The sequence below is a fragment of the Balaenoptera ricei genome, chromosome 8 (genome assembly GCF_028023285.1).
Source record: "Balaenoptera ricei isolate mBalRic1 chromosome 8, mBalRic1.hap2, whole genome shotgun sequence".
In the NCBI taxonomy this organism is placed as follows: domain Eukaryota; kingdom Metazoa; phylum Chordata; class Mammalia; order Artiodactyla; family Balaenopteridae; genus Balaenoptera; species Balaenoptera ricei.
The window spans coordinates 47,637,381-47,651,989 of record NC_082646.1 but is presented as its reverse complement, the minus strand read 5'-3'; the positions used below and the strand labels follow the sequence as shown (position 1 = coordinate 47,651,989).

Sequence of the window (14,609 nt, the reverse complement as noted above, 5' to 3'; positions counted from 1 at the left end):
ATTGTTTTGGGGCTTTTTTGTAGATCTTTTTTCTTTCCTTCCTCTTTTGTTCTCTTGTGGTTTGATGACCATCTTTAGTGTTGTGTTTGGGTTGCTTTTTCTTTTTTGTGTGTGTATCTATTGTAGTTTTGGGGTTTGCCGTTCCCATGAGGTTTCGATAAAGCAATCTATATATGTACAAGGTTGTTTTAAGTTGCTAGTCTCTTTCCTGCCTAGAGGAGTTCCTTTAGCATTTGCTGCAAAGCTGGTCTGCTAGTGCTGAATTCTCTTGGCTTTTGCTTGTCTGTAAAGCTTTTCATTTCTCTTTTAAATCTGAATGAGAGCCTTGCTGGGTAGAGTATTCTTGGTTGCAGGTTCTTCCCTTTCATCACTTTAAATATATCATGCCACTCCCTTCTTGCTTGCAGAGTTTCTGCTAAAAGATCAGCTGTTAACCTTATGGGGGTTCCCTTGTATGTTATTTGTCGTTTTTCCCTTGTTGCTTTCAGTAATTTTTCTCTGTCTTTACTTTTTGTCAATTTGATTACTATGTGTCTCGGTGTGTTTCTCCTTGGGTTTATCCTGCCTGGGACTCCCTATGCTTCCTGGACTTGGGTGGCTATTTCCTTTCCCATGTTAGGGAAGTTTTCAACTATAATCTCTTCAAATATTTTCTCGGGTCCTTTCTCTCTCTCTTCTCCTTCTGGGACTCCTATAATGCGAATGTTGTTGCGTTTAATTTTGTCCCAGAGGTCGCTGAGACTGTCTTCATTTCTTTTCATTCTTTTTTCTTTATTCTGTTCTGCGGCAGTGATTTCCACCATTCTGTCTTCCAGGTCACTTATCCATTCTTCTGCCTCAGTTATTCTGCTATTGATTCCTTCTGGTGTATTTTTCATTTCAGTTATTGTATTGTTCATCTCTGTTTGTTTGTTCTTTAATTCTTCTAGGTCTTTGTTAAACATTTCTTGCATCTTCTTGATCTTAGCCTCCATTCTTTTTCCATGGTCCTGGATCATCTTCACTATCATTATTCTGAATTCTTTTTCTGGAAATTTGCCTATCTCCACTTCATTTAGTTGTTTTTCTGGGGTTTTATCTTGTTCCTTCATGTGGGACATAATCGTCTTCCTTTTCATTTTGTCTGTCTTTCTGTGATTGTGGTTTTCGTGCTACAGGCTGCAGGATTGTAGTACTTCTTGCTTCTGCTGTCTGCCCTCTGGTGGATGAGGCTATCTAAGAGGGTTGTGCAAGCTTCATGATGGGAGGGATTGGTGGGTATTGCTCTTGTGAGCAGAGCTCAGTAAAACTTTAATCCTCTTGTCTGCTAATGGGTGGGTCTGTCTTCCCCCCTTGTTGGTTGTTTAGCCTGATGTGACCCAGCACTGCAGCCTACAGACTCTTTGGTGGGGCTAATGGCAAACTCCAGGAGGACTCATGCCAAGGAATACTTCCCAGGACTGCTGCTGCCAGTGTCCTTGTCCCAACGGTGAGCCACAGCCACCCCCCGCCTCTGCAGGAGACCCTCCAACCCTGGCAGGTAGTTCTGGTTCAGTCTCCTATGGGGTCACTGCTCCTTCCCCCTGGGTCCTGGTGCACACAAGACTTTGTGTGTGTCCTCCAAGAGTGGAGTCTCTGTTTCCTCCAGTCCTGTCGAAGTCTCGCAATCAAATCCCGCTGGCCTTCAAAGTCTGATTCTCTGGGGATTCCTCCTCCCATTGCCAGACTCCCAGGTTGGGAAGCCTGACATGGGGCTCAGTACCTTCACTCCAGTGGGTAGACTTCTGTGGTATAAGTTTTCTCCAGTTTGTTAGTCACCCACCCAGCAGTTATAGGACTTGATTTTGTCGTGATTTTGCCCCTCCCACCATCACATTGCAGCTTCTCCTTTGGCTTTGGATGTGGGGTATCTTTTTTTGGTGAGTTCCAGTGTCTTCCTGTTGATGATCGTTCAGCAGTTATTTGTGATTCCCGTTCTCTCGCAAGAAGGAGTGAGTGCACGTCCTTCTACTCTGACATCTTGAACCAATCTCCTCTCTACTATTTTTTTAACTTAATGGAGCATTCAGTGAAATTAAATTTGGGATATTACTTTCAAGTCACCAATTTTGGATATATTCATCCATCTGAACATCTTTGTTTATTGTTTAACTGATTTCACCTTTTATTTGGAAAAATTTTTTGTTCCTACTTTATCTGGTTAGTTTTATTTTTCTTTTAATTTTGTTAGTATGAGTACTTAGCACCTAATTTTCAGTCTTTTCCTTTAATAATAAAGGTGTATTAGCCTCACAGTTTTCTTCTGAGGCAAGCTTTAACTGTATCCCACAAGTTATTACATGACATACTTTTTTTATCTTTGTAATTTAAAGAGTTTATAATTTAGGTTTGATTTCTAGTTGATTCCATAGGTTATTTAGGAGTTCATTTCTTATTTTACCTAGTTATATTAGTTTGTTTTCTTCTTTTTATTAGATTATGTTTGAAGAATATGGCATGTATAATATCAGCATTTAAAATTTTATTAATAATGTCTTTCTGGCTTAATGTATGGCTGAGTTTTGTAAAAGAAACATTTAAAAATTATATTTTCTCTACTCAAAAAAACTTTGATATACACTCAAAGTGATTAAGTCGCTGTATGACCATGCTTAATTTTTTGTCTATTACATCTTTCAGTTCTAAAAGATCAATTGAAATATCTCAAGGTAACTTTATTCTAATAAACTTCTCATTTATCTCTTTTGTTCTTAATATTTTATTTGCATTGTTATTTAGTACATTTCCATGTAAGCATATTTTATCTACTTTGAAACCTATGCTTTTTGCCTATTCATAGGTGTCCCACAATAGCCCTCTCCTCTAGAAATTCTACCTAGGCCTGCAACCTCAAAAGTACCTTTTCCTACTTGCCTCTGTGGGTGTTGTCTTGTTCCAAGACCTAGTTAAGATTAAGTTTAGAGGGAGAGAATGCTTGAAATGCAAATTCACACTGCTATTAGGTGCTTTAGGCTTTTCATTTAATATATTTTTTCCTCCCTGATTTTTATGATTTTAACAGGCCTTCTCAACAGTGTAGAATACAGAATACTGACAAGTATTAACAGTGAACTAAGTGGAACAGATATATTGAATGAAAAGTGAGGACATGGAGAGAGGCAAAATGTGCAGATGTAATTACTTGTTATGATAACAGTTACCATTTATTGAATGTCTACTATGTGTAGACACTATGTACATGTGCACACTGTCTGTTCCCTACAGCTGCACATAAGGTAGGTATTATTCACTTCATTTTAGAAATGAAAAAGTATTTAGAAAAGAGAGATTAAGTATCATGGTAAATGTCATACATGTTAAGTGGCTGAGCTAGAAAGCTTGGCTGATTCCCAAAGTATGTCTGAGTCCCAGTGCCCAGTTCTTCCCAGTGTACCACACTACCTTACTTACATGCAGACTTAAGGGGATATTCTGAATAAATAGTTGTCCGTAAATAAAAACCATAATACTTCTTTAACTATAGAAACTGTATTTATTTAATAAATATATATTCAACATGGTACTAATGTTACAGCCACAAAGTAAGAGGAAATGATGGTAGAGTAGGTGTTTTCGGAAGAAAGTAAAGACTAATGGAGACATGTGTTTCAAGTACCTGTGGGATGTCAGAATGGAGATATCTAGTGATAAGCTGGAAATATTGCTTACTCTGGGAAGGGGTCATTCAGTCATTCAGATCAATAAAACATATTTATTGGGCATCTACTCTATTCAGGGCATAGACAGGCAATGAGAATAGCTGCAAGGGTATTCAGACTACTTTAGGTATTGGCTGAATACAGTTTTTATTAGCCCTCACCAAATAAATGAGATTTGACGTGGGAGTAGAGGTCACCCAAAGCAAGCCCATAGAACACAGGGGAAAGTGGAGGGAAGAGGCTGAAGACAGCTTAACAATTAGCAGAAATGTAAGGGCTAAGCTAAAGAACAGGAGTTCATGAAGGAAAAATTAAGAGAATCAGAAGGAGGACCAAGAAAGTTAATACTATGTTGAAAGTGAGGAAGAGGACATTTTGAGTGTCTAAAATTTGAAGAATGAGTTTTTGCTTCAACCATTCCCAAGTCAGAACCAATTTTAGCTTCTACTTCCAGGACCACATGCCAAATTGGTGTTCTCTTTCTTGGGTTCAGGGCAGAGACCCCAGCTCTTTGCAAAACTGATCAGAAACCTGGAGTTGACAGTCCTGAAATCCTCTAGAGAACTGAGAGCTACCTGAGACTGCAGCATGGCCATTCCTGATGGACATTACTACAAGCATTGGCTCATATTTTGTGGTTCTAAGATATAGATTGAGTAGCATCTTGAAGCTGTCCTGTTCCATTATACCAGTATACCACAATGTGGCACATGCTGAGAGTTGCCTTAAAAAATAAATTTCTCACATCAAGCTATCATTTGCATATCCTTATAAAAGGAAGCAGATGTATTACCATAGCTTGAACTTTCTAGTTGCTTAGAACCTGAATAAATAGGAATAAACAGGAATTAGTGTGCCATGTTTGAATTTCTTTATTGATTTTTCTTTGAAAAACTTAGGCTATAGACAGCAGACCTGTTGCATAATTGCAAGAGCTAATAAAAAGGTCATTTGCACATGATTCACATGACATGTCTCAAAGTCAAAAAGAAAGTATAATTTCATTTCCTGTACAATGTTAAGTTCAACATTCTGGCTCCCTAGAAGACCAGGAAAACAATTGTACCCTCTATATATAATTCCTGATTTGGTTCAGCTGAATCCATTAATAGGGAAATAATTGATTCAGAGGTATTATGATACATCTCTACAGAGACAGTAATATATTTAGAGAATCTCTATGGTTATCTCTAATTAAGATCTCAATTTGCATGAGATATGTTATTTTTAATGATAAAAATATTCAAAAATTTCCTGAAGCATTGATTGTATTTCCTATATCTGCCAGAAGCCAGGAAAGCTGGGTTATAATTATATCTGTGCCACTAACTCACGTGGTGATCTTTTTTTTTTTTTAATAAATTTATTTATTTTATTTTTGGCTGCGTTGGGTCTTCGTTGCTGCGTGCGGGCTTTCTCTAGTTGTGGCGAGTGGGGGCTGCTCTTCGTTGGCGGTGCGCAGGCTTCTCATTGTGGTGGCTTCTCTTGTTGTGGAGCACGGGCTCTAGGCACGCAGGCTTCAGTAGTTGTGGCACGCAGGCTCTAGAGCGCAGGCTCAGTAGTTGTGGCACACAGGCTTAGTTGCTCCGCAGCATGTGGGATCTTCCCGGACCAGGGCTCGAACCCATGTCCCCTGCATTGGCAGGCAGATTCTTAACCGCTGCGCCACCAGGGAAGCCCCTCACATGGTGATCTTGAGGAGATCATTTCAAACTATCCCTGTGATTCTTCCCTTGAAACTTCACTGGATTGTTATGAAATTTGAAAAGATTGATTCAAGAAATATTTATTAAGTGCTTACTGTGTGTCAAGCTCTGTTCTAACACCAGGGCTTCAGTGGAGAACATGCCAAATGAGGTTGCTGCTTTCCTGGAGCTTAAATTCAAGCCAAGAAAAAAAAATTAAACAGCTACATGTGGATATATATCACAAAGGGAAGTATCAGATGTAATGGTAGTACATGGTAGTTTGGGAGTCAGGAAAGAATTCTCTGAGAAAATGACACATAAGCTGAGATCTCCAGGGTAAGAGTTGTATATGTCAGCAACATTCTATGTAGTAAGGAAAACATATAGAAAGGCAGGAAGAATTTGAAGAAGTATGAAAAGTTCAGAATAGCTATCATGATGAGTGATGGGGAAGAAGTGAAAGGTAAGTAGTTATGAAAACACAGTGTGACATGGCTAGTGAGAATGTAAATTGATTCAAACATTTTGGAAAGTGTTCTGGTAACATGAAATAAGAACATCAAAAAATATTTCTAGCCTTTGATTCAACAATTTCATATCTGGATATCTATCCTGCCAAAAATCTTACAAAATACAGAAAAAATTTAAGAACAAAGATATTAAGGTGCATCTGTAACAGGAAAATCAGGGAAAAAATGCCTATACAGAGATGAGCAGAAATATAGTGTGTGCAAATTAGGAAATACATACAGCTAATAAAAGTCTGTTTATGAAGAGTTTGTAATAATATTTTTTAAATTGTTATAATTTATTTTATAGTACTAAAAGAAGCAGGGGCAGGGCAGGGGTGGGTCCAGGTAAATACTGCTCACGCCGTGGATCTGGATCACAGCTGAGGAACTCTCAGATGAGGATATCCTGATCTTTTGTAGGGTTACTGGCAGATCAGCTTCACCTCTCCTCCAAAGAAAGATATTATCTTTATTGTCTGGAATGTCTCCAGGAAGAAGAGGGAATCATCTCATCTTTACTATCCTGGTCAGCAAACAAGTCTGTTCTTCGGCCTCTAGGGAGACAGTATTTCTAGCTTCCAAGACTTTTTGCCAAGAGAACAATCTTGAAAAGGTAATCTATCACAAGATGTATAGAAATGCCATGGAGAATTGTCTCCTCAAAGCCGTTATTTTCATTATTTTTATCATTTTAACTGATAATAACTCTTAAGTGTTGTTTCAGCAGAGATTATTATAACAAGCACATAATACTCATAGTAGTGTGAAAAATGGAAAGTTGGCTACATAGTGACCCATAAGTGTTAGCCAATCTAGGGAAGTTTCTGCCACTAATTAGTTGTAACAACTTCTCTGGGCTCCGGTTTCTATTAAATGACAGTTCAAGACTAGTCGGCTATCTAATCTCTAGTCTACTTTAAATTCTGTCATGTTATTATTCCATATGTGGGGAGGGACACCCATAACTAGTACTATACAGGCTTGGACTAGGTTTTAATAAAGGATTATTGAATTGAACTGCCCCTGGTTCATATGCAAACATTTCTGAAAACTACAACAAAACATGCCTAAATCATAATCTCTCCACCAAAAAAAATTTTTTAATCACTTCTAATTTCACTGTTGACTAAGATTATTTTTCCTATACAGCCCCTTAGTGATACTAGGAAAAGGGATGAAAAGGGGATTCAGAGTTGGGTAAAGTGCAGAGAGAGCATCATAGCAGGAGAGCCCTCAAGTGTGGGAGGTTTCCTGAGAGCTAGATAGGAGGAAAGGGGAAATGGAGCAAAATAAACAACATCGACCTTCCTCATATTTCTTCCAAGAATCTGCCCTCCGTGCCTTCAACAAACTCGTGTTCTTTAAAAAAAAAAAAAAAAAAAAAGAAGAAGAACTGTATTACCATAATTTCCAAATACAAATCATATGAAGTTATTTGATGGGATGTAAGGAGCAAAATGCATCAATATGTATGTGAATAGGTAATATGTCACATATTCATATGCATGGCTCTTTTTCATATGTGTGTATTAATAGATCCTGTTGTGATTAATAAGATACAAATTTGTGAGGCAATTTATAGAAATGTTTAGTCAAATGTTTTTTTTTTGTTTGTTTTGGCTGCGTTGGGTCTTCATTGCTGTGGGCTTTCTCTAGTTGCGGCAAGCAGGGGCTACTCTTTGTTGCAGTGCGCGGGCTTCTCATTGCTGTGTCTTCTCTTGTTGCGGAGCACAGGCTGTAGGTGTGTGGGCTTCAGTAGTTGCAGCATGCGGGCTCAGTAGTTGTGGCATGCAGGCCCTAGAGCACACAGGCTTCAGTAGTTGCGGTGTGTGGGCTCAGTAGTTGCGGCACACGGGTTCTAGGGCGCACGAGCTTCAGTAGTTGTGGCTTGCGGGCCCTAGAGCGCAGGCTCAGTAGTTGTGGCGCACGGGCTTAGTTGCTCCGTGACATGTGGGATCTTCCTGGACCAGGGCTCGAACCCGCGTCCTCTGCACTGGAAGGCAGATTCTTAACCACTGCACTACCAGGGAAGTCCGAAAATGTATGTTCTTTAGCAACTAACTCTAAAGGTACGGCTAATAAGATAGAGGTGAAATGGAGGTTGTCAGTGACATTTTAAAAATTATTTGAAGTGGTTATTTTATATTTGAAAAGGTGGAAAGGACTATTGCATACCATCTTTGAGAAGCAGCTTTTGGTATTCTCTGCTCAGGAGTGAGGAAAACCAGATTTCAGGCCCAACTTAACTACTATCTAGCTGGCGATCTTGGCTTAGTCACCCTGCCTCACTGGGTCTGCCTTGGCTTAACTGTTCTGTGTGAGTCAAATGTGGCTTAGGATAATCAGGAAAGAGTATGTTGTAATCATGAAAGTCTCTGAATTAGATTTAGGAATGATAATTCCCTGTATAAAGACTTAACAAAATTCCAGCCATTTGAAATTTTGTTATTTGAATCTCAGCACAAATAGGATAGTACCTGCTAATTCAGATATTTTGTATTAATTTTTAAAAGATGCAGTCCTCATAAAAACCTGAAATAAGTGTAACAATGTACACGTTACCACCTTGCAGACAGCCCCCAGCTCGTAAGTAGTGGTAAGCATTCAATCCAGGTCAGTGTCCAATTCTCATGCTCTTTCATTATACCACATGCCTTATGCACCCAAATTTTTATTGTATAAAAATGAAATTAAACTTTCCTATCCTCCAAGACCTGAAAAATCTAACATTATCTAACATTATTGTGAGCTTCTATTTCCCTGTGCATATTATCCCTTGAGAATCTGTAACAGTTTAAGAAATATTTCTATTATTTAACAAGTATCTCTTTCATAGGGAAAACTTCAAAATCAGTCTGGCAGAGCTCCCAAAACTGCAAGATCTCTCACCTTTTAGTGAGTGGAGTCATTTTTAGCTTTCTTTGTTGTGAAATGAGAGCAAATAACCACCCCAGTAGATCCCATAAGCTCACAGGGGTGTACTGTGGCTGTGAGAGGGGCTGAGCAGCTCTGGAAGGTGGGGTAGGGATCCAGGGGAAGAGTAAACTGACACTGGAGTGGCTTTAAGAAAAGAGGAAATGGTTTCTGTAGATGCTGACAAAACTCTCACATGCCCAATCAAAATATACATGCCACCCAAACCCGGTATGAATTTCCCTTTAACTTATTTTTTTTCTTTTGCCTCACCTTTTCTTGTACAAATGAAGGGTTTGAAAGAAAGAAGTAGGATGTTTTTATATGGGAAAAGATTTTAAATTTTTGTATCTTGCTTTCTTCTCTCTAAAAGTAGAGAATTGGACTAAGTTTATTCTTTTAGTTTTGGTAGGCTGAAATCACAGTTTTAAATTTAGAAATTTATTTTGTTAGTAATGTATAAGACATTTTAAAACATTTTACATTTTTAGGGATAGACAGAAACAGGCTTATTTCTTCCAAGCATGGAAAGCACCAAGCATCTATTGTTTTTTTTCTGACAAATTAATACAGCCACATAGATTAATACTGTTTTAAGAGTTGTCTACTTCTTGAATGCAAACATCAGCATCTGTGGAATGGAGATGAGGAAAACATGGATGTTTAACCCAAAGAAAACGTAACCAGATAAGAGAAAAACAATGCAGGAACTGTTTTCGATTAACTTTGCTAAGTAATTGATCATTAAAAATAACTAGATAAAAGAATTATAGTTCAGGAACTATTTTACCATTGTTATGTTTGCTCATAACCCAAACACGTTCACCAGCTCTGCATCTTGTCTCTCCCCACTGACAAGTTTCCCAAAATTTATCAGTCTGTATGTTTAGCCCTCTCCACCTTTGCTCTTCATGCATCCACCTGCCCTTATGCCCCAACCTCTACTGAAGAAAAGGAAAAAAGGAAAGAAGAATTCTAATTATCTTTCTCCCCAGCTTTTGAGGACTAAGTCACAGCTGTTTTGTCCTGTAGTATCCCTGTTAACTAGCAATTACCTAATGAGTGGATGAACTGACATCTCTTCAACCTGAAGTACCTGAAACATTGGTAGAAGCTTCCTTCCCCAGTAGAAAACTGAGACCCCAGTCCAGTCCTCAACTTTCTGCTTGTTTTCAAGCATGAGAGGGTTTCTCTGCTTTTAGGGAAGGAATAAGTGCAAAGCCAGCTCTTGCTATAATTGTGAAATTGAATCTTTCGTGCTCCCCTTTGGACTTTTCTTTACTCCCCAGCTGTAAACGATTTATTTCTCCCGGGAAAAGACTTACATTTAACAGGGCTCTTTAGTGATTTCATTTCAATCTTCCTTTTGAACAGATATATATTCTTCATTAATAATGAAAGAAAATCCAATAGAAAAATGAACCACGGATATGAATTAGCAGTTTAAGTGAAATAAAAATAGTTTAATTTTTACCAATTAATTCAAAATGCATATTAAAATGAGATATCAATTTTTGCTTATAAAGGTGATAAAATTGTAATAAAGAGACTGATCATATCCACTTTGGGTTAAGATGTTGGAAAATAGGTACCTTGCTGCATTATTGATGGGCACAACAATGGAAATAGCCTTTCTTAAGAGCAATTGACGGTATTGATAAAAATTTTAAGGACATGTAGTGCTTTGACACTGCACTTCCATGGGTTATGGGTTCATTATAGCATTGCTTATAATAGTGAAATGGTGAGTAATAGAAGAATGGTTAAGTAAATTAAGGAAAATGGGTACTATGGACATTTTTGGAGCTGTTCAAAAAAGAATAAGATAGAGCTTTACATATAGACATGGAAAGGTGGATATAATGCATGATATGAAAAGTTACCTGATAAAAGAATATGTGTATTTTCAGGTTTGTATATACAAAGAAATAAATTGTCTGAGATAACCAGAAAGCTCTTAACAATCGTTGCTTTGAGGTGGAGGGTAGGGGAAGCTGAGATGCATGCACCGCAATCTTCTAAATGAGGACTATCTCTAATAGTCTATGAGGCAATGGGTTTTATCACCTGAATTTTTATATTGTAAGCTCAAAGAAAACGTTTAAAGCAAAATTTCAACCTTAATGCATTTAAAGTAATTTTTAAAATTTCTCTATGTTTCTTTATTCCCCCCACATATATTATTTGAATACTTTATCTATGCCATGAACTTTGCCAGACAACTACAGTATATATGCAAATACACACATCTCTGCTTACACACACACACACACACACACACACACACACACATATCTCTGCTCTCATGGAGCTAACAGACTGTGTGCACACGTTTTTCTTCACTCTTGCATAGAGCTCATACCTGCTACTATTTTTCCTAACATTTTATTACCTAATTTAATAATTATTATTTTGAATATTCCATCAAAAAGAAGTTCCAAAATGGACATAATTATTGCCCTATAGGTGAGCATTTAGGATATATGTACCCTTTCTCAGTGAATGGTCTACTCTAGAAGGGGATCAGTTACATGGATACCTTTTACTTCCTGTGTATCTCCGACTAACCAAGCACTTTGCATATACACCTACTTTCATTCTCACAATAGCACTACAGTATTAGTATTCTTATATTACCAATGAGAAAGGTAAGTTAAGAGATATTTTGTAAGGAGGATATGATTCACTGCTACTTTTAGAAAAAAAAAAAACAACTCTAAATTGCCTCTTTCAATTCAGGAACTTGATTAATGATTACATAATCATTATGTTTAATCCTCCAAAAGCTCCAGCTAGATACATATCTCAAATTTATATTTGAGGAAATTCAGAGAAAATAAAGCCTTAGGTTCACATCCGGGACTGACTTGACAGGCTGTTAGCAAGAGTGTCAAGCAACACTACTGAGTGATGCCATCTCACTGTGATAGTAAATGCATCCCCACCCAAGTACGGGAGTCAAATGGGGATGAACTCTGTGTGGCAAGTTTTCCTTGATTGTTGTTACCGCAACCCTGGACATCCTCAGTTGGTTCTCCTTAGGTAGGATCAAGTAATTCTTCTTCCCTCATTTGTCCCCAAATTTCCCTTTACATTTTGGTGGAAGCAAGAAGGATGAAAAGAACACAGGACCAGGCACTGATGAGGTACTTGATGTGAGGGGAGCAAAGGCAAAGAGGAGGCATGAGTTTAACGGAGAGGCTGAGATCACCCCTAAATAGAAGCTTCCATTCCTTACACAAAGTGCCACACATTCTGCCTCTGAAAAACACCTAAATGAAGAACAGGTTTCTCCCCGCCAGAGGCCACAGCCTAGACTGTGTGGTCTTTCTCCTTCTCTTCTGCAGAACCCATGGGGGTTTTTTTACGTCCACCAAAGAGGGTTCAGACTGCTTCCCAACAGCATCTGGAATCTTGGAGTTCAAACTGTGCATATTCACTTATTAAAGGACAGGCTTGTCACTCATTTCAGTTGTGCCTAAGGATATTAAGTTAGTATTAAGTTATGCCAACCTACTTTACTCCTCCAGAGGCAGGAGAGTGGTGGTTATGGGCATAGAACTTCAAGTTAAAAGATTTTAATTAAATCACTGGTCTGCTCCTGATTAGATTTTGGCAATGTATTACACCTCTGAGCTAGTTCTGTAAAATGACAAAGCTATTATATTTTTCATTAAATTGTTGTGAATATTAAGTATGGCTACCTAGCATAGGGGGCTGTCGTCATCATCATCATTATCATCATCACCATCATTATTATTTTGCAGGTCTAAAAACCTTTATATGTTGGGTTATACTGTCCATTCTTTCTGATCCCAGGCTTGAACTTTGCTTTTCAACTGTGACTCGTTTCTCATCTCCCCTGACTTCCTTGGGAGTGCCCCCGGTGCTCCTGGTGCTTTTCTAGCCTTCAGAACTAGAAGGCTCAGTTGCTCCTTGACATCCTGGAGGGCAGTGCCTCTGTTGAGTGCTATCAGGACCAATCAGAACAAGCCTCTGTTTCTTGCATGTTGGCCAGGATAAGATTCCAAGAAAGTCTTTTCTGTTTTCTGTAACTTAAATTTTCAACCTTCTAACTCTGCACTTTCAAGCTTTCCCAAAACTTAAAGTGTTGTCTTTAGTCTATTCTGGCTCAAGAGTGATTTATGTGAAATGCTTTGAAAATTATAAAGTGCTGTAGAAATGTTGAAATTGTTATTGTTTGTTTTCCACCCAGCTGTTAGTAACTCTTAGCACAAAATTCTGATTATTAAAACTAAAGCATTGGTACCTAATACCACAAAACTGTACACTTAAAAATGGTTAAAATAGTAAATTTTGTTATATATATATACTATAAATATATAACATAAATATTGTATATTATATATATGCAATAAAAAATAAATAAAAATGTTTTAATAAAAAAATAAATATAGTAAGAGGAAAATTTAAAAAAAGAAAAAAACTAAAGCATTGGGACTTGCCTGGCGATCCAGTGGTTAAGACTCTGCGCTTCCAACACAGGGGGCGCGGGTTTGATCCCTGGTCGGGGAACTAAGATCCCACATGCCTCGTGGCACAGCCAAAAAAAACAAACAAACAAAAACAAAACTAAAGCATTAAAATCCTATTCATGTTTTGATTTTTTTCTACAGTTCTACATCTACACCAGACAGAGGTACACATTTACTTATATTTTGAGGGAGAGGGTTTTACAACATCATCTTTATTGTAGGGTCCTTTTCCAGATACTTGAGGACTTATCTAGCCTCTTTGTCTTTCAATTCAATAAAGCCTTCCTAGTTATGGAAAACTGGGAATAAAGTTAAGCTTATTTAAGACGTATTTAATTCTTTAAGAAAAGCAGTTTAGTTTCTATTTACAATCACAAGTTTATTAATCAAGTCTTGATCTAAGATCTTTAGAAAATTATTTTGATGAATAGATAAATAATTTATAACTTATCATGAAGCAAAAACCTTTTTATGGGTCAAATAATGTCACTGTAATATTATTTAAATTATTCTTGCTCTGATATATTGTCATTTAATAACTATCTTGCATATTAACAATAAAAGTCAAACAATCCTGTAGAAAAATGGAGAAAGACTATGAACAGCCACTTACTAAAGGAAATATAATCAATAACACATTTAAAATGCTTACAATTCGAATAAAAACATAAAATTTAAAATGAGACCTTATTAAATTTATTATATTGCCCAAAATATAAAAGATCTATAATATCCAGTGTTAGCTGTTTTGAGTGGCACTATCCAATAGAAGAACCTTCTGTGATGATTGAAATGGTCTATATCTGTGATGTCTGATATGGCAGCCAATTACCACAAGTGGTTATTGATCACTTAAAATGGCTAGTGTGACTTAGAATTGAAGTTTTAATTCTATTTAATTTAAATTTAAGCAACTACGTGTGGCTAGTGGCTCCCATGTGGGACAGCACAGGTAGCAACATGGGCAGTCCATTAAACCTTTTGTGGTAGTATAAATTCATATACCTGTTTTGAAGAGTGATTTGGAAAAATCAAAATTTAAAAGGCAGACACAATGCTAAGAGTAGTGATTATGAGCACGTGAATGAATACTTGAAAGTGTGCAAATATAGTCAAATAATATTTATTGCAGTGTAATTTTTGAGTTAATAGTTAGAAACCCAGTTAAATGTCCATTAATTTAAAAATAGTTTGTTTATATAGTGTATTTATATGTTCAAACTGTATAATTTTATACAGTTATTTATAAAAGTATATCTCAGATTTGCAAGTATTAACTTGACTATCCATGATAGTCTGTTGAATTAAAAAATAGTTAGATTG

At 37.2% G+C, this 14,609-nt stretch overlaps 1 long non-coding RNA gene across 4 annotated transcripts in view; it reads left to right on the top strand.

The window, feature by feature from the left end:
* Positions 1 to 14,609, top strand: part of LOC132370505 (uncharacterized) — a 370,395-nt gene that overhangs the window by 12,813 nt on the left and 342,973 nt on the right. For 2 of the 4 annotated variants that reach the window (XR_009504593.1, XR_009504596.1), the window contains exon 2: positions 6,298 to 6,490. The exons of the other annotated variants lie outside the window; for them this stretch is intronic. This is a non-coding gene — a long non-coding RNA (uncharacterized LOC132370505). The remainder of the gene's footprint in view (positions 1 to 6,297; positions 6,491 to 14,609) is intronic. 4 annotated transcript variants of the gene reach the window in all.